Source organism: Tachypleus tridentatus, chromosome 10, assembly GCF_004210375.1.
Source record: "Tachypleus tridentatus isolate NWPU-2018 chromosome 10, ASM421037v1, whole genome shotgun sequence".
Lineage (NCBI taxonomy): Eukaryota > Metazoa > Arthropoda > Merostomata > Xiphosura > Limulidae > Tachypleus > Tachypleus tridentatus.
The window spans coordinates 79885861-79907208 of NC_134834.1; the positions used below are offsets into that span (position 1 = coordinate 79885861).

At 36.1% G+C, this 21348-nt stretch overlaps 1 protein-coding gene across 3 annotated transcripts in view; it reads right to left on the bottom strand.

Moving 5' to 3' along the window:
• The window catches only part of LOC143229677 (protein O-mannosyl-transferase TMTC2-like), a 262964-nt gene that overhangs the window by 33470 nt on the left and 208146 nt on the right, over positions 1–21348 (bottom strand). The window contains exon 1 of one of the 3 annotated variants that reach the window (XM_076462363.1): positions 1917–2118. The exons of the other annotated variants lie outside the window; for them this stretch is intronic. The gene's annotated coding sequence lies outside the window, so the exon portion shown is untranslated. Of the gene's footprint in view, positions 1–1916; positions 2119–21348 lie in introns of those variants that run through there. 3 annotated transcript variants of the gene reach the window in all.

The following is a 21348-nucleotide window of genomic DNA, read 5'->3' on the forward strand; positions in this document are numbered from 1 at the left end:
GACAAAATCCTTCATTTTGCGAACATTTTCACCTTTGACTCCTGCAAAATCACGAGAAAGGCAGGGATCCCACATTTGTAGGAGTTGTTATGTTAGCCGTCCCTAATTTAGTAGTGTAAGGCTATAGGGAAAGCAACTACTCATCACCACCCACCGCCAACTCTTGGGCTACTCTTTTACCAACAAATAGTGGTTTGACCGTCATATTATAACGCCCCACGACTGAAAGGGATAGCATGTTTGGTGTGATGGGGATTCGAGTTCACGGCCTTCAAATTACGAGTCGAGCGCTCTAACCACCTGGCCATGCCGGGCCATCTGAATCATAGAACTGAACAACTCACTGACGAGAACTGAACACTGAATTCTAGCTTTATAAGACTTTGAGCTTAACGCTAAGCCAATAGGGGACGATGAATTGTCAAACGAGAATTTGGAAGAATAAAATAGAGAGCCGTCAAATTTGCTTTGAATTTCGCGCAAAGCTACATGAGGACTGCCTGTGCTAGTTGTCTCCAGTTTAACAACGATAAACAAAAGGGAAAGCAGCTGGTTAACAATAACACCGACCACCGTTAACTATTAAGCTACTCTTTTATCATCAAATGGTAGGATTGATCGTAACATTATAACACCCTCACGCTTGACAGGTTGAAAGTGCTTGGAACTGGTAAAGGAGTTGCGATTCAATACAATATATATGTAAGTGTTATCTGCTGTAAAGACTGTTATCAGTTAATAGTAAATTAAATTAATTTTGTCCGAAATTGATACGGAAAACATTAACATTTATAAACAAAGATAAGTTTACTGACTCTGGAAAAGACATCCAACAACTCACCTGGTTCAAAATACAGTGATATAGAATGTTCAAGAGGCTGAGATCAAAAAGTGGCCAAACACACATGTCATATGGACGCAAGTAATCACAAAGCACTAACCCTCCTGCCCACTAAACGTCATTATATAAACTGAGCTCCCATGAAAAACAGCATCTTTTACAATACCTCTTAACAGAAATACGTATACTATCGTAATGAACGCGCCCTCCAGTAGCACAGAGGCAAGTGTGATGGCTCATAACGCTAAAACCGAATTTTGATATAATACAAACAACACACTGCGTAGCTTTGTGCTTAATACAAAAATAAAACACAGTTAGAGCAGTATGTAATTTATGTGCCATGCAGAGAATCGACCGCACTTTATATGAACGATATGTCTGCACTAATGCGATGATGTATATATACAGATGTGAGAAGTGGTACTACAGGTAACATGTTTAATATCTGTATATCTACATCATGGTAAATTGCCCATGATTTGACAACACAACGCCTCCACGGTATACATATGACTGGGAAAATATTCTACATCCTTTTTTTATTCAGAATATTCTTATGAGTTATTTGCATATCATATAGATAGAGAACTCAGAATTTCAAAGAAGATACCTTCAGTGTTTTACACGGAAACTGAAATACCGCAAAGCACAAGTTTCAATCGGGCTTCAAAACTATACTCGTGCCTGCTCGGAACAACATCTCATCTGTAAAGTAAAGGTTATTATTACGACCTAAAAACGAATAAATATGACCAAGCAAGGAATAAGAATATACCATTAACACATTAATAGATAAATATTTGTAGTGAAAAAAACGCACAAGCTCCAGCAATACCTCAAAATAAACAGTTTTCTTATGAAAAAAAAAAATGGAAAGAACTTGAAACCTGGAAACATCGTTATCTGACATACATGTAAGTATATTGCTACAGCTTCAACAGACTTTTATCCTTTCTAATACATACCTGTTAAACCTACGAACACAACATCAATGGAATTTGTTCATAATATAACATACCTGTTAAGCCTACCGATATAGTTTCAATGGACTTTTATCCATTCTACTACATACCTGTTAAGCCTACCTATGCAGCTTCAACGGACTTTTACGCCTTTGGTTTTCCTATACGCGATCCTGTAAGCCAACCAGATTGTAGTGAAGTGTCATTGTCGGTTTAACGCAAAGCTATACAATGGACTATCTGAACTCTGTTCACCGCGAAATTTCGAACTACGGAGTTTAGCGTTGTAAGTCTATAAACTTACCATTGACTCATCGGGTCACACCGATGAGAATCAGTGAAAAGTGTGTGGTTTAAAACTGACATTGCCGTTTACGCAGAAGCTTGTTGCAATCAAAACTGTAATGTTGGGAAATAGTGCTTAACTATGAACATTAAACTAAGCACCATCGAAGATGAAGGAAGTAGTTCAAATGACAGCGCGAGACCTGGATCATATTTCTTTAAAATTGCGAAGTAGCCTTATTTTAATTTTCATCGGTTCTTCAGTGAGCTTTATAAACCGAGTTTTTCGTCATGATTTTTTTAACTTTCTAAGGACGGATTTGATGAGTTTTCTTCATCTGATAACAGAATAAAGTCAATTTATAGCTTTTCTAATTTGAGCTGACTGCATATTTGAGTTTTTTCCTCTTTCATTCTCTGCCATAAAATCTAACAAAATTATAGGTTCTATTTTTAACATCCACGTTAAATTCATAAACGTTCGAGTAACAAAGTAGATGAGTGAAGTTTTATAAGTCACTACCGCAGTAAAACGAAAATAAAACCAGACCAAGCATGCTAAAAATGGAATGAAAATTGAGCCTGGCTTTTCGATGCACATCAAACTACCCTTATCTTATGTGTAATCTGGACGTAAAACAGCCGACGTAGGGAATCTGATATGAAGCTGAACAATAACAGAAGCCAATTACATGCACAGTAATGTGGCTTTGTAGTCAGAAATGCTTAAGAGTCAGAGTATGGTTTCAGTTATTATCTAATTGACCCACTTAATAAAACAGAGTACAAGTTCCAAGATGGGGTATCTGTTTAGTTTTTTGTTTTCTGATTCACATTTAAAGTAAACGGAAGAAACTCACGTGACAGTTATTGCCATTGCCTGGCTGTTATTCAACACCTGATTCATTTTCCAGTTTTGAAACTAAAAATCCATGACAATAACATTCAGTAAATGTCAGGACATCCATATGTTATGACATCCATATGTTATATAAGGTAGAAACAGCAACGCCATTATGAACTTCTGCTTTCAAATTTACTTTAAAAGTCCCCCCTCCAGTTTATATATCTGTAAATTTTGTATGAGTTTGTTTGTTTGAAATTAAGCACAAAGTAACAAAAGGAGTTATCTGTGCTCTACCCACCACGACTATGGAAACCCTCATTATAGCGTTGTAAGTCCGCGAACATGCCGCTGTGCCACTGGGGTGACGTGTGACTTTGACTTGTATTCAGGGTCAAACAAGAAGACTACATGTACTTTAAACCTAAAGTGAGAGCATGAGGATTAGTAGTAGTTTTGGAAGGAAAATTTGTCTAACGGTAGTGAAAAAATGGTACCCTATGAAAGTCTCACCAGAGTTCACATTCAAGTATTAAACCTGCTTTTTAAAATAAATGGTGTGCTAAGAAGGTCTCACCAAAGTTCATACTCAAATGTTAAACCTTCTTTCCAGAAGTGATACCATAGGACGGTCTTACCGGAATTCACAGTCGAGTGATGAAACCTGCTTTCTAAAGATGCCCTAAGAAGATATCTTAAAGGTTAGAGACGACCTTAGTTACTATCTTTTGGCTAAGCGTCGTATAGTGGTTCATTTTCGAGAATGTCTCTCTGTAGCTAACAACGTTTATTTAAGGTTTGCGCCGTATTTTCAGCTCTGAAAATTGTGGCTATATCATGTTTGAAGGAATTTGAATGTGTTATTGGGTTTAATAGGATATGATAGTTGATTGGCCTGGTATAAGTAAAGATTTGGTTTGTATTAAATTTCGTGCAAAGCTACACGAGGACTATCTGCTCCAGCCGTCCCTAATTTAGCAGTGTAAGACTAGAGAGAAGGCAGCTAATCATCACCACCAACCGCCAACTCTTGGGCTACTTTTTTACCAACGAATAGTGAGATTGACCGTAATATTATAACGCCCTCACGGGTGAAAGGGCGAGCATGTTTGATGCAACGGGGATATAGGCGAAGGGGCTCCGAACGAATGAGGGTTAAGAAATTATTTTGTTTTCGGTTGAAGAGGAACAGTTTGGTAAATCGCATTCGTATCTGTTATTCAGTTCAAAGAGTCGATGTGGTGGCCAGTGCTACTTACTATCTTGTTGTCACCGCGTAACAATCATATCCGCGTTGTTGTCTGTGGCCATGTATTAAATGTTGTTGTTTATTATATGAATACTATTTCAGTAAACTTCATAAAAAAATAACGTGGCAAATACGAATGATGATGCAAAATGTGTGTTTGTTGCTAGCACGTGATCTTACACTGAATGACCTTGTTCGTTACTGCTTTATGTATGAAAACAAAAACACCTTACACACGTAGTGCCTCATACTTTATGTAAAAGTAAAAAACAACACTAATACAGTTCATTAAGTTTCTTGACATCCAAAAAATCAAGAATAATACACTTACAGAGCTGGTAAATCTTCTACATATTACAATAATGCTGAAAAAAAAATGAAAGTTTCATTAAAAAAAACAGGATCAAGGGAAGAGACATTGGGATTGATATTACATTATTTTCCAGTTTGTGAACTTGCGCCCCCCCCTTCCAATGACACAGCAGTATGTCTGCAGACTAACATCGCTAGAAACCTGGTTTCGATACCGACAGCCCATTTTGTAGATTTGTGTTTAGTTTGAAAACAAAACAAACCACGTGAACTTGAGTGAAACGATAAAGCTAGCTTTCAATAATTGCGACTCCAAATGGGCAGTCATAAAGATATCATGCACACTATGCCAGCATTCACCCTTTCATGCATGTATGTACATTGTAAACAGTTCTTTGAAAGGTCTTTCCAACACAGCATAAATTGTAACTTAAATAACAAATTATCTTCTCGTATATAATATCTTAAGGGGGGACAAAAGAAGATTTGTAGATTTATAGTACATTATCAGGATCCTCCTTTAATTTTTTCTTCGAATTAGATTTATTTCATCAGGTGAATTATTATGATTGTTCTGTGAAAAGTTTTTTTGTCAACAGCAAAGTTTGTTTGTTTTGGAATTTCGCACAAACCTACTCAAGGGCTATCTGCGCTAGCCGTCCCTAATTTTGCAATGTAACACTAGAGGGAAGGCAGCTAGTCATCACCACCCACCGCCAGCTCTTGGGCTACTCTTTTACCAACGAATAGTGGGATTTACCGTTACATTATAACGCCCCCACGGCTGAATGGGCGAGCATGTTTCTACCTATCAGAAAATGTAATTATCCGAGGCAAACCACGTTAGGTACCACATTATTTTGTTGATTAAAACCACAATAAGCAAAACAACGATAAAAGTTCAACGAAAAATGATCATAATCGATTATATGTAAAAAATGTTTATTTTCTGATACTGGATATACGCCAGTATAACTTTTTTTTGCATAAGGTTTATTTGACATTATTTTCAAAACTTTCATGATTGGGCTATTTTAGGCTCTTAAATTAACTATCCTTTATATATTGCAGGCCTCCAATTCAATCTTTAAGAAAAGTCGGTGAAACAAATCTGTAACTTAAAAATATGGGTTTCTATTAATGTTCTGTCTAACTTATTTAGCAAATAACTAAGTTTAAATATGAGTTACTCATGAAAATCAAAATATTTATGGGTGAAGAATAGGTTTCTTCACTTGGTTTACTATTTCAGTGAAGGACTTCATCTGTTTCTTCAAATAATGACCTTAACATATACTTTATCTGTTTCTTCAAATAATGACCTTAACATATACTTCATCTGTTTCTTCAATTAATGACCTTAACCTATATTCTTTGAAACCTTAAACTTACATACATGTACGATTCGGGTTGGTTGAAAATACGTATGCTGTATAGGCCATTTTCACACACACATACGCAAATGACTGCTTTCAAAATATAGGTTTTATAGGTTGACTTGTAGGCCCAATATTGATTTTTGGTATTTGATATTTTGAATCCGAGAATGTGCCAACATTGGATAAAGATCCAGATCAAAGTACAGGAATAACCAGCTATAATTCAATAGTCCCCCGCTGGTACAGCGGTAAGTCTACGGATTCACAATGCTAAACTCGGGGGTTCGATTTCCCTCGGTGGACTTAGCAGATAGCTTAATGTGTCTTTGCTATAAAAAAACACACACGTAATTCAACAGTGTTGACCAGAGGGAGAGTAACCAGTCAGAAGAAATAACCGTTAATATTGACTGAATAATAGAGTTCACAGTCATGATGGATGAAAATGTTCAACACCATAAAACGGCTTAAAACTTGGATAAGTAGTCCGACATGCTAACCACTAAACTGCAGCCGATTCCTTTATATTGAACTGGTTAATGGGCTTCTTTCAAACTATTCAGGAAATTGTACATAACGATCTTTCCGTGCTAACTATAATAATTGATTAATAGTTTTATTAATTGAAACCGAGACACCAACAAGACAATAAATATAGATGACTAAACTTCAGAAACATCACGGATTTTGTGTAAAAGTACTTTCTAAACTCAGTGGCAGAAAATACAACTAATGATATCAATATTAACGTAATATTGATTTATGTTTCTTGTTTTGTGTTACAGAAGAAACTACTTCCTTTTTCTACCATTTTTTTTGTTTCGGCCATTATTTTGTTCAAAGAGAAAAATCATCACAACGTTCATATTTCAGTACGGTTTGGAATATAACATATTTTAAAGAATCCAATTAACTGGACAAATAACAATTCTACATTAAAATAATTCAGCACGCTGGATAAAGTAAGCAGAACAGAATAATGGAATGCTCATGTTTAAAATATATTCAATACCTTAAGTCAAAAGAGATTTAGAGGGCGTTGTTTACTAACAGATACAGTTCCATAAAGGTGAATTTTTCCTGTTACATTGCACACAAACAACTACGGTCTTCTGCAACTCAAACAGATACCTTTTAATTATATCACGTACATCAGCTTCTCTAAATATAAAAAAATAAAAATAAAATAAAATACGTGAGGAGAGCAAACGCGTCCGTCAGTGAAAATTATAAAAACTGAATATCCTATTAGTTAGTTTAGTATTCACCAAAGCAACCACACACAAAAAGGGTGTCATCATACGCAGTTTTTTTCCAAACCAACTTGTTAACCAATCATAGAGAAATAACTAAAAAAACAACCAAAAACATAGTCACTTTTTCCGTTCGGAATACAAAATCAACTTTCACAATCACCACCAAAACCAGCGTGTCATTCCGACTTAGGAATGTAGAGTAACAGGCGGATCGATGAATTTTGGTGGATGGACAAGGTATCCTTTGATGTCATTTGGGCACGTCTGCTTTCGCAACTTTATGGGGGAATCTATAGAAAGTAAAGTGTGATGTGTACCAATAATGCAGCTTCCTCAAAATGGCACTATTACGTTTCAGAACATGAAACTATAGAAATTCAATGTCAAAAGAAAGTTACGGCATTCTCTTCGTAGAGTAAACCTTACTCGTTGGAAAAAAATAATTGGAAAACTCTACAGACAAGAATGTGCTTTTGTGCATCTTTTGCATAGGAATGTTTCCTAACAAAGTAACACATGGAAAATTCATGAGTGAAGTAAGGTTAATTTCCATTCATGGAAACGTTAAACTGACATTTGGTTGTACGTGACTGTTAAAGTCCATACTACAAATGGTTTTAGATCTTCAACACTTACTAAAAGAACATTTAAACTGAAATTTTGTAAATGTGCACGTATGTCATTACGGTTTAAGTGCAAACAATTTAAATAGGCTAATGATGATGTCTTTCAACGCTGATATTTTTTTTTTTTGAATTTCGCGCAAAGCTACACGCGAGCTATCTGTACTAGTCGTCCGTAATTTAGTAGTGTAAGACTAGAGGGAAGGCAGCTAGTCATCACAACCTACCGCCAAGTAGTGGGACTGACCGTCACACTATAACGCCTCCCCGGTTGAGAGGGCGAGCATGTTTGGTGTGACGGGGACTCGAACCCGCAACTCTCGGCTTACCAATCCAGTGCCTTAACCACCCTTCAATGCTGATATTTGCTCATTTTTAACATTTACAAACATTGGTACATTAGGAGTAACAAATGTATTTGGATTATTTAACCGACATTAAAACTTGCACCGTACGTGTTTATAAAGTTTTTTTTCTTTATATATAAATTTACGTTTTATTTCTCGCTATAAGCTCAGATAAGGAAACTAATAGAGAATACGAGATATACAGCTACAAATACATAAATAGAAATAAAAAATATCCAATACAGGACCAAAACCGACGCAAAATCTGATGAAAATAATAAATACAGAACCAAAGCCTATAAAAACCAGTAAAAAGATGAAATACACAACTAATGGCTATAGAAATATTAACAAAAACATGAAATACAAAGTTAAAATCCATAGAAATATTAATAAAAATATCAAATGCACATTGAAAACCTATATCGAAACCAATAAAAGATATCAACTTCACAACCAAAACCTATAAAAAGATAGTAAATTAATAATTAAAAGTAGATCTCAATACGTGACTTTAGTATTTCTTGAAGGGTACTCAGAAATACTCATTTTATTAAGAATGAAATCAAAAATAAATTATCTAACGGTATAACTATAGTAAAAGTTATATAGTTATTTGTGCAGAGTCATAAAGCCAGCAATTTCTGAGATGAAACAACATAAGAACGTATTGTAAAGTAAGAAGTAGTATGGTAAGAAGACAATAAACATATTATTATTCATTAATTTGCAGAAATTTCAAGAGATGGCGCTCAAAACCTATAAAGTTTAAAACATTAAGTATTTGGTATTGACTCTAAATAAAGAAAAAAATATTTCCAGTAACTGTGGCGCACCCCACAGTTTGGAAAAGACTGTCTTATGGTATGTCTACACACATAATAATATTACACTTGCTACGTTTCATATTCTGTTTTAGCTACCCTATATTTTAAATCGCAATAAAAGCGCTTTATCAATTTATATGTAGAATTATAACACGCCTGCTTAGTATTTATGTTTTAGTGTACGTGTGTTAAGCCTGATTTAAATTTTAATCGGCAGAATATCTAGTTCTTCCTGTTTGTTTTTTTAACTCCTAGTTACATTTTGCTACCAGATGATTTAATGTGCAAACAGTTTATTCGATGAACTGCTTTTTTTTTTAAAAAAAAAGAAAGTTTAATTTCACCAAGTGCGTTAACCTGTCGTTCTCATTGTGGTTTTGCATGCCAAACAAATTCACCAACAATGGATAAGCGGTGGTTCTTAAATTTAAAAGTTGCTCATCCGTAACGTAATTTTGTTTCAATGCAATTACTTAGATAATGCACTACTACAAATTACAAGCATTTCTCCATAAATAAATAAAACAGTGAACAATTTAATAATGTACTTATGGTGAATATGAAAAGGCAGACTCAAATGATGAGAAAGTTCACATCTAAACGAGAACCTAATATATAATGCATTTAGAAATATTAACATCAGTTCCATTTACTTTAAAAGTTGACGTGTCATATTTACAGATAGCCAAGCTGCTGTTTTTGCAGCTGTTACAGATGCCACATGCGAAATATATTTTCAGTCTCACTTTCAGAGTGATTTAATGTGAGTTTTCAACTCGCGAGATTGCAGGGATCCCAAAAACACAAATATATCTACTACCCCAGTCCCGGCCCGGCATGGCCTAGCGCGTAAGGCGTGCGACTCGTAATCCGAGGGTCGCGGGTTCGTGCCCGCGTCGCGCTAAACATGCTCGCCCTCCCAGCCGTGTGGGTGTATAATGTGACGGTCAATCCCACTATTCGTTGGTAAAGAGTAGCCCCAGAGTTGGCGGTGGGTGGTGATGACTACCTCTAATCTTACACTGCTAAATTAGGGACGGCTAGCACAGATAGCCCTCGAGTAGCTTTGTGCGAAATTTCCAAACAAACAAACAAACAAACAAACAAACAAACCCCCAGTCCCTGGTAAAAGAGTAGCCAAAGAGTTGGCGGTGGGTGATGATGACTAGCTGCCTTCCCACTAGTCTTATACCGCTAAATTAGGGACGGCTAGCGCAGATATCCCTCGTGTAACTTTACGCAAAATTCAAAAACAAACAAGCAATACCCTAGTCCCAATGAAGTTAAGCCTAGATTCAATGCAAGTACCGTATTTATATCTCTGTTAGGACACAAATGTATATGTACACAAACACACAACAGGTCTGTGTCCCGACGAACAGCACGAAACTTAGGTCTATAGCTTCGCAAGCAGATGATAAAACTCCTGTTATCCACACCTGATGAAGAGGGGCGGAAAGGTGAATTTACAAACACTTATTAACATCAAGTACTCCAACTGGTTCCCTTAACATAGGGAACTTCGTGTTTTTGAGGGTGGTAGACCTGTAACATGTCACTAGTTGCGATGGTGAACTGCTCGATGTTGGAGATTCTCTTTGTGAAACAAGCAATCTGACCTGACTAGGGCAGAATCGTGAACTCGTATCTGTAACAAGAATCTATTCCCTAATGGAGCGGTCTGCTACATTCACGGACGTTAATCTAATATACAATATACCGGGAACAATCCATTTGGAAGTTCTCATGTCATGAAGTCAAAACATGAGATACAAACACAGTAGATGTTCTGTGAAGCTCTACAGCTTTCTTTAAACTTTTTCACTGTAATATCTATTTATAATTTTAACATTTAAAAACAAATTATACTTCACACGTACAACTGAAACAGAGTCGTGACGAGTGCGAAGTTTTAGTTTACCTCTTCAACTTTCGCTTCAATATAGTACTCACAACATGTAGATTTCCAGTGTTGTAAAGTCCTGAAGTAATTTATGTATGGGTGAATAGGATGACTAACGAAAAAATCAATCAGCGAATATTCAATTACGGCAACGGCATATTGAGAGAGTTTGAAGGGTTTTGACACGACCTTGCAAGTAGCCTTTCGAGAACAAGTGATTCAACAACTGTAGTGAACAGTGTACTACCAAATTATTTGTTTATTGCTTGCCTTTGGTGGCATCAGCGGTAATATTGAAGGCTTATAACCCTAAAATTCGGGGTTCAATCCTTGAAATGACCACGGCGCATATAACCCACTGTGAAGCTTTGAACTTAAACAAAGGAATGCTTAATTTTTAACGTTTCATAAAAACACAAAAACAATGGAAGAAAGTAGTCCCTGCTTATACAGGAGTCGTGTTCTTCTGTTCTCTGTAACACCATCCAAGTTAAAACAGAGTGTGTCGACTGGTGTTACAAGATACCACACGAAAAAATGAAATCTAATTGGTAATGATAAGTTACTACAAAAACGGATACTTCAATGCAAAAACATGACTTTTCTCTAAACATTTTAGCCCTATATACAGTTGAATAAACTGAAAATGTTTCCTGCAGTGTAAAGCAGTTCACAAGACCAGTTTTATATAGTTTATCAGTACTAAAATACATTACGCAGATTTACCACGTAGGAATATAAGTCTTGAATTATATATATAACTGCGTTCCGTATCAGCTCGGAATGACTTTTCCCAAACAACGCGAAGCTCACGTTTCGTGATCAAGGTGGAAATAATTTTCCAATCGCGTGATCCCCTTGTCCCCGAGGACCACGCAACTACGTACATAAGTTAAAAATTCATTTATTTAGTGTCTCCGTGTTTGTACGGACTGATAGAATGTAAATAGTGCCAAAGTCTTTTTTTCATCTCCTAAGTTTAAACGAACCGTTGGTGTGATTTTATTTGATACTATCTGAACTACAATTATTTCTTCTCGGGTGTGACGGAATATAAAGATAATGAAAGCAAATAAACTATTAAATAATATAAGCTAAAGGCAAATAACGTAGTTTGTTTGCTATAAAATACCCATAAATGTCGCTTTTTGTAAACGAAAAATAAAAATCCAGTTGATTGAAAAATGTTGCAGCGAGAACACATAACTTACCAATTCTTTTTTTGTACAACTGAACTGTAAGTGTTGCTGTAATTAAAAGTAATTCAGTGTTTCTAATTAGTATTTTGATATTTTCAATCCACTACGACAAAAATAAACATGCCTTTTAATTAAAACAAGTAGTCTGAAGTAAGAACTTTAAGATAAAGTTTGAATGCTTAGACAATTAAAAATCAGAGGCTAACGTTACCCAGAAGCACTTAACAAAGACTTGGCTCTTAAAAATTCATCAATTAAAATGAATTTTGTTATAGTATGAAAGGTTCGACTGCTAAATAACCTGCTGAAATTAAATCGTTAACTCGCTTTCGTGATAAAATAAGTTTCTGTTTTTCTTATTTTTATTCTTCAATAAATGATTGCATTATCTTTTAATAATTAACTATTACCAGAAGGCATAGATAAACTGAAAGACAGACAAAGCCAACAGAATTAATTTTTAGCAGAAAGCTTTGTTTGTTTTTTTGAATTTCGCACAAAGCTACTCGAGGGATATCTGTGCTAGCCGTCCCTAATTTAGCAGTGTAAGACTAGAGGGAAGGCAGCTAGTCACCACCACCCACCGCCAACTCTTGGGCTACTCTTTTACCAACGAATAGTGGGATTGATCGTCACATTATAATGCCCCCACGGCTGAAAGGGCGAGCATGTTTGGCGCGACGCGGGCGCGAACCCGCGACCCTCGGATTACGAGTCGCACGCCTTAACGCGCTTGGCCATGCCAGGCCTAGCAGAAAGCAAGCTTCTGCCAAGCATAGAATAATTTTAACAAATATACAAGAAATCAGTGACCTGAAGACATATTTTTAATGTAGTGCTTCAAATAGCTTATAACGAGATAGTAACACTTTCCACATCTTGGTTATGTGAAATTTTTACAAATTTACAATTTTACCATTTTTTTTCAATCAAATAATCCTGCTTTATAAAAAATGATATGACACCCGGAAACTAGATAAATAATAATAATAAAAGCTACAATTATATAGAGGCATCTGAGGATTATTTGTTTAGAATTAAACACAAAGCTACACAATGGGCTCTATCTGCTCTATTCACCACGGTTGCAGTGTGAGTCCGCAAAGAAACCGCTATGCCAATAGGTTTGTTTCGTTTGTTTGTTTTTGAAACTTCGCACAAAGCTACTCGAGGGCTATCTTCGCTAGCCGTCCTTAATTTAGCAGTGTAAGACTAGAGGGAAGGCAGCTAGTCATCACCACCCACCCCAACTCTTGGGCTACTTTTTTACCAACGAATAGTGGGATTGACCGTTACATTATAACGCCCCCACAGCTGAAAGGGCGAGCATGTTTGGCACGACCGGGATGCGAACCCGCGACCCTCAGATTACGAGTCGCACGCTTTAACACGCTTGGCCATGCCGGACCATGCCAATAGGAGGGGGGCGCATTCGAAGATTCAGATAAATTGGAATTGCATCACCTGTAACAGTGTTCAAACCTTTTTTGTTGTGTTTTGTTTTATCTCGGCGAACCACGGTTGAAATTACACACTAATGTGCCGCTTCCTTTACACAGATTTGGAACTAGTTACTTATAAGATCTATCGTGTATTCACAAACATCACATGCACAATAGAAATACATAATTTATTTAAAAATAGGTCAGAATCATTGTTCATAACCCCTATTAATCCACATCTAAACTACATCATCATTCACCGTGATGACGAGAAAACCTATTTGTAGAGAAAATTATATATTTAAAAACGGCTGGTGTGAGTAGAGAAGGCACTAATAGAGGAGCGAACGACATTTCGACCTTCTTCGGTCATCGTCAGGTTCACGAAGAAAGAAAGGGTTACTGGCCGGTAGCTGACCACATGTTTGTAGGCGGTTGTGTAATTGCGTGTACGAATCTATACAGTCAAACATGGTAAATTAACTACCTCTTAATGGAACAATCTAAACTACACCATTCACTCTCTGCAATCAAAAATGGTAGAGTAACTACTTCTAATGGAACAATCTAAATACACCATTCACTCTCTGCAATCAAATATGGTAGAGTAACTACTTCTAATGGAACAATCTAAACTACACCATTCACTCTTTGTAATCAAATATGGTAGAGTAACTACTTCTAATAGAGGAATCTAAACTATACCATTCACTCTTTGTAATCAAATATGGTAGAGTAACTACTTCTAATAGAGGAATCTAATCTATACCATTCACTCTTTGTAATCAAATATGGTAGAGTAACTACTTCTAATAGAAGCATCTAAACTATACCATTCACTCTCTGAAATCAAATGTGGTAGAGTAGCTACTTCTAATGGACGAGATAATAAATAAATGAAACAGAAATCACGATAACGAAATTTAAGGGTAATAAACGCCATTACCAGTTAATTATAGCAGAAGTTGGTAAACATACGTTACCTTCTTTCGTTAGCATTCATAATCAGTTCTAAAGTATTATCCAAAACAACATGATAACTAGGTTAATGTACACTACAGAATAATGTAGGAAAACAATATTATATAGTACTTTCCGCGTCTTTTCTTCAGTTTATATAAAACTTTCTAATTCAAAAGGTTTCTTTTGTTTTAGAATTTCGCGAACAAGGGCTACACAAGGGCTATCTGCGCTAGCCGTCCCTAATTTAGCAGTGTAATACTAGAGGAAAGGCAAGTATTCATCACCACCAATCGCCAACTCTTGGGCTAGGCTTTAACCAACGAAGAGTGGGATTGACCGTAAAATTATAATGCCCCCACAGCTGATAGGGAGAGCATGTTTGGTGCGACGGAATTCAAAAGGATAACACAGAGGTACTGAAACTATTTATTCTTATTTTGTTAGTTAGGAGCGTCTTTGAAGCATAACAATTATTCTTCAGTCAACATTTATTTTTAATTTGAGGACGTTTGTTTGTCTGTTTCAAAGTTAAGCATAAAGCTACAGAATGGGCTACCTGTGCTCTGTACACTACGGGTATCAAAACCCGGTTTCCAGTGTTTTAAGTCCGCTGACACATCATTACGACACTGAGGAACTAACTGGAGGAAATTTGTTTATTTTTAGGACAAAGCCACATTTGGCTATCTACTGTGCCCACAGAGTGGAATCAAATTAGATTTGCACTGTAAGTCTACAGGCTTACCACTGTTCTACTGGGAGACGTAACTAGAGGAAGATACATTTTATGTTAATGTTTTCTTATCGTATTTTTATTCACTGACATGAAAAACTAGGCTTAGTAACAAGTCAATCTACCAAGAATACAGGAGGGCCCGGCATGGCCAGGTGGTTAGGGCGCTCGACTCGTAATCTGAGGGTTGCGGGTTAGAATCCCCATCACACCAAACGTTCTCGCCCTTTCAGCCGTAGAGGCGTTATAATGTGTTGGTCAATCCCACAATTCGTTGGTAAAATAGTAGCCCAAAAGTCGGCAATGTCGGTGATAACTGGTTATCTTCCCTCTAGTCTCATATTGCTGCATTAGGGACGGCTATCAGACAGCCCTGCTGCGGCTTTGCGTGAAATTTGAAAACAGTCTCATATTGCTACATTAGGGACGGCTAGCAGACAGCCCTGCTGCAGCTTTGCGTGAAATTAAAAAAAAAAAAAGAACAGGAAAAGTTGCGGATAAATATGACACAGTTTTATTATATATTAGTACAAGTTATTCATAGCTCAGGCCATTTGTAAGTACGGATCTACATTTATAGCACGAATTCAAATCCTAAATTATTTATTTATATTTCCTACAGACATTAACGTCAGCTATTAAGTTCCACGGGCACCATAAACACGAGTTCTCGAGAGGTATAGTATTATGAAAAGTAAATGTATTTTTAATATTTTGCAGTAATTCATAGCATGCTATATAACCTTCTATCAATTCCATTTGTTTGTTATAATAAACATGTTGAATTATCATTGTGTTTGATAGAAGGAGTTACTTCTTTCCAAAGCCAAACTGGAAGTAATACAAATAAACCATTTGAACGGAACTGCAAAAACTGAAAGTGGACTATATAGTTCTGCGCCTCGAAGCAGTGAAGCAAAGTTCACTCTTTGACAAAACGAACTATGGTAAAACAAAAAGATATATCGAACATAAAGTATAATTTTTTGTTCGTGAATAACTGTGGGATATTCCGTCTCTTCACTCTTCCACTAAGAACGTAATAGCAAAATCAAGGCGCTTACAAACAGATAACCTATGAAAAGGTCAAGGCCAAGGTGTTCCAACCAACAATATCCTGAATCTATTGACAAAGTCGTGGGTACGATAGTCATCCCTTCACGATAGCTATAAGAGCTCTTATACTTTTGAGTAACATAGTTCTAAACAGTTCTAAATGGGCTGAAATTAGGTTCTTTATTATTGTTGGGAGGGCGAGGTAACAAGAGTATAATGAATATGTAGATGGATTCAGAACGTTGTGTGTTGAAATTAAATATATTCTTTTCTTTCTGAAAAGCCCTCCCTCAGTGGCACAGTGGAATGTTTACGGACTCACACCATTAAAAATCAGCTTTCGACACCCGTGGTGCACAGAGCACAAATATCCCATTGTGTAGCATTGTGCTTAATTACAATAAATCAATAACTTGTTTTCCAAAATAATGTGACAATAAAAAACAATTGTGTTATGTAAAAAAAGGGGAGTTTGCCAATTTGTTTATTAGCCAGGATGGATCTGACTGGTATTATTACAGTAACTTGTCTTTTCTTCTGTCTTCCCTGTACCGACTGGTCAGGATTCATTAACAATTCCCGCAGTTTTTAGTTATCCTTTATGAAGCTGTGAGATACTTTGATGAAAGTGACCTATTATTGTGACTACGAAACTAATAAGATGATCAAATTATCATTTACTCAGTATCTTAAATAAGAACTATATGACTTTTCTCCCGCCTTTTAAGTGAAATTGAACAAAGTTCTAGAGACTTGGGAACAGCTTCATTTGCAGTAGTGCAGAACGACCACTTCAGTTTGACCATTTCTAGGAGTTAGAAGTTCTAAGCTTCTTATGAAAGGTATAATGTACAAAATGAATTCAGTGTAAATTATTACACAAAATGTAAGGCTTCAGGGATCCATGAAGAAAATGTCAAACTTGTTAGGTACCCATTAGATTGCTGCTTATTGGAATACACCTTGCCCCGTATGATCCAAATAGCATGTCAAAACAAGAACATAATAATTTAAACCGGGGATTTGTTTGAATATAAACACGAAGCTGTCTGTGCTCTTTCAACCACGGGTATCGAAACCCAGTTTCTAGCGTTGTATGTCCGCAAACACTCCTCTGTGCCACTGGAGGGTAAGAAAGAGGAGCTAATCAGTAATGAGGCACGAAACTTCCAAAAGTATAAAAAAAAGAGTTGACGATGCATATTTCATTGCACTGTTAACTGTTTTTCTCTGAAATATTAATCTACTTAATGGTACTGGACTGTGTAATGGTGTACTGTATATCTGCATTCGTCGTGCCCGCTTAGGTCTATATTTGTTGTCACAATCAAATGGTCAAAATAGTATCAACTGTCCTTATGAGAGAATTCTAGAAATAAATGTCTTTATGTTATGTTATGTTATGTATTTGCATGACCCTTTTTCCTTTGCCTCGATAGTTTATAAATAAAATGCACCGAAAGTCTGATGGCTACGGTCAGAATATATGTTGATGGTAAAAATCGTATCTGGGTGAAAACAAGCCGAACCACTGCATAACTTATGCGGTCGTAACTAAGGCCTTGGTTTTTCGATGACTCGTCAATGGACTGCAGATCGCTGACTCTGTCATTATACCTACCATTATGACGAATGGAACACTCGTAAAATTTAATGGCCTAATTTCATCAGAGGCAGCATAGAAATGGAGCTAAATGAGGGAGATTGGGAAACCGGATAAGACGGTACCAGGCCTAGGTGCCGACGTGTAGAAGGGAACATCTATTAAGACTTACAAGGAACCCACAATCTAGAAGAATAAAAAATAAAATAAAGTGAAACCTGAACTTCTTCAGCACCGACACGAGTCATCTATTTAGAAATCTGAAACACGAGTTAGGTAATTATTTAAAAAAAAAAACGAGCGACTATAAGTCTTTACAGTATCTACAAAAACAACTTGCACGTGTCTTTCAGACAATCTGCAACTTACTTTAAAAAAAACTGTGAACGAATGAGAATGAAAAATCACACAATATACATAATATTCAATTATAATATTCGTTGTAAAGTGAACTACGAATCCATACTAATACTCAATGAACACGAAGATGCAAAAAGAAAAAAATAATAATAACAATACATGGGTTACAAGAAAACGTCTTTAAATATGCCAAAATATATATCTTATTTTATAATGTTCAGAAAATTAGCGTTAAGAATAAACTACAAAGATAATTAAGCGTAAAAATAATTAGTTTTGAAAGTAAATTTAAAACATATTAATAATCAGGTAAAACGGCAATTGTCCTTTCATGATGTACTAAAAACACAAAGGTCCAAGAAGTCTTGATAAAACTGAAGTAGAAACCTTTATAAACCGAGCGCTAAACCTTTATATATCACTTGTTCAATTATACCAGGCATTCCCAGGTTGCTCCTGATGAAGAAAGGTCCACATTTCGAACAGCAACTGTCCTAATAGGGACATTATATTTTAATGATTAACCATCGAGAAGATGACTACATACGATGATTACTTAGCCATAACGGAACTACTAAAACAGAAATATTTATTACAGAAAATAATTTTATAGTTAGAAATAGGTACAGGCAGTGCAGAATTTAAAAGATTTATACCTATAAAGCTTAAACCGCCTGACTGAACTTTATAATCTTGAAAGCTTTGAGCTTTCCTCGACATATGATTGATAACGAAGTATGTCTTACATTAGTAATGGTTTTTGTTTCTTCCATCACCAATCGTTACGGGTTTGTTTGCACGTGTCATGACAGACCTGAACTACTGATGAATGTTAGAAGGTATTGCCTTCAAATGTATCGTATATGAATTTCACTTTTGATTTCCTATACCTTTGGGGTTAGGAATATTGTTGGCTTTTTAGGTTACTTGTCAAACAACCATTTCAGCAGGAGTTTCGCACACATTTATTTTGCGCTTACTATGTAGTTTTGCATTAAACCAATGAGACATCTGAATATAAAATCATTTCCTCCAGAAACTAATAAAATCAGTTCTATATAAGGAAAATTAAGTTGAAGGGCATTTTCTGTAAACTGGGTTATCCAACTGGTGGTCCGAATAGCAGTTCCGCCTGGCCTTCAAACTGTTTGTTAGTTAGTTTGTTTTGAATTTCGCACAAAGCTACTCGAGGGCTATCTGCGCTAGCCGTCCCTAATTTTGCAGTGTAAGACCAGAGGGAAGGCAGATAGTCATCACCACCCACTGCCAACTCTTGGGCTACTCTTTTACCAACGAATAGTGGGATTGACCGCACATTATAACGCCCCCACGGCTGAAAGGGCGAGCATGTTTGGCGCGACGGGGATGCAACCCTCAGATTACAAGTCGCACGCCTTAACACGCTTGGCCATGCCGGGCCTACCTTCCAACTGCCAGCCATAAATTACAAATAAATAAATAAAAGATAAAGCCAACAATAGAGCTCATTTTAAAACCTTTGACCTTGAGGCGTAGTTGTTTAATGTTGTTTTTTGTTTTTTTACATCTATTACTGTATTACTCCCGCGTTTAATACCGATAAACTTGAATAAGATCATATCAATAACTAGTGTCCGGCCTACTTTGACTGCACTTAAAATACCACGTGACCCTGTGGTAGAACAAAGTCGTACGACCATGGCTTAGTTTATCAAAGTGGAAACGTGGAAGAGTGATATCCGTGGAAATGAATCGAGGTATGAGCATGTTGAACTGTTATAACATATTTCAAATACTACTGATCATTATGAAGTATCACCTGATCATGTTTATTGTGAATATATTTTACTTTATGTGTGCTTAACTGACTAAATTACACCTCATTTAAGTTCAATCTAGTTTAGCACATAATTCGAAGAGAAAATCATAGAGACTTGTATTCAGCAACCCGCGAGTACAGCGGTAAGTCTACGGATTTACAACGCTAAAATGAGGGGTTCGAGTCCCCTCGGTAGGCTTCGCAGATAGTCCGATGTGGCTTTGCTATAAGAAAACACACCCACATTACCGCATTTGCAAGACTCGCAACTTTTATATGAGAATTATGGCGAAATGGGATATAAGAAAAATAAACTTAAAAAAAAAACTTTTGCGAGAAATTCCAAACAAAAAAACAAATCTTTAATTTATCTATGATCAACTGTAGACGACCATATATGAGTGTTAAACTAGAAAATAAAATGTTCATATTTTTAATATTTCTTTGAAAAGCATTTAATGGGGTGGTTTATGCTAAATTTGAAGCCATAAAACGAGGATTACCAAGTCTTTGGTTCAGAATTTTTAATGATCATTTTGCAGAATTTCCTGCAAGTCCTGTCAATATGTGAAAAAAAAAGCTGATACTTATGACAGCAACGGCGTTAAGTGAGACAACCCGCAATTTATGATGTGTCGCAGGTTGATGTGTGTTTCCCTCACAGAAACATGTACAGAGCTTAAGAGATTTGTTGTGTTTTAAAGAAAGAAAGCCTATCAGTTCCATGCATTAAAATGTGAATCGATTTTCCAAGCAGGTGTTCCGTTTGATATTTACAAGCAAGAATATTATGGATTTTGAAAATAGGCTTAGGAAAAGTACTTTTTGTAATTTTTTGCCCATCAAAAAGTGAAGAAATAATGAAATCGTTTGGTCAATTTATGTTAACCGCAGACGATATTCGTGATCGATATATTACGACTCGTTTTATTGGTTAAACACAGAACTTTACAGTACTGAGAATAGTATGCTTTTAACTAGATGTTAATCAAAGACTTAGAATCAATGCGGTCCTTGATCATCAATCTTTTAGTTTGGTGGAACGAAGAGATTTTGTAACCAACTGTTAGATGGAAACCCAAAGCTAGAAAGCCGCAAGCAATTTGAACTTTAACCAAGTTTTAGCTAGGTGATTGAGTCTTCTTGTGTGGTAATACATTTCGACAATATACATTTCAAAAACTTCTATATTCACTGTTTTCAGTGAAACTTTTTTAGCGAACTTTAAACATATACTGTGTTATAATTCCATGCAGTTTTATTTTATGTTTAAGTTGAAAAAAACAAGAACAACATAAATATGGATAAATGACACTTTTCAAACCAGTTCCAACTTCTTCAAAACCATCTTCGAAACATTACC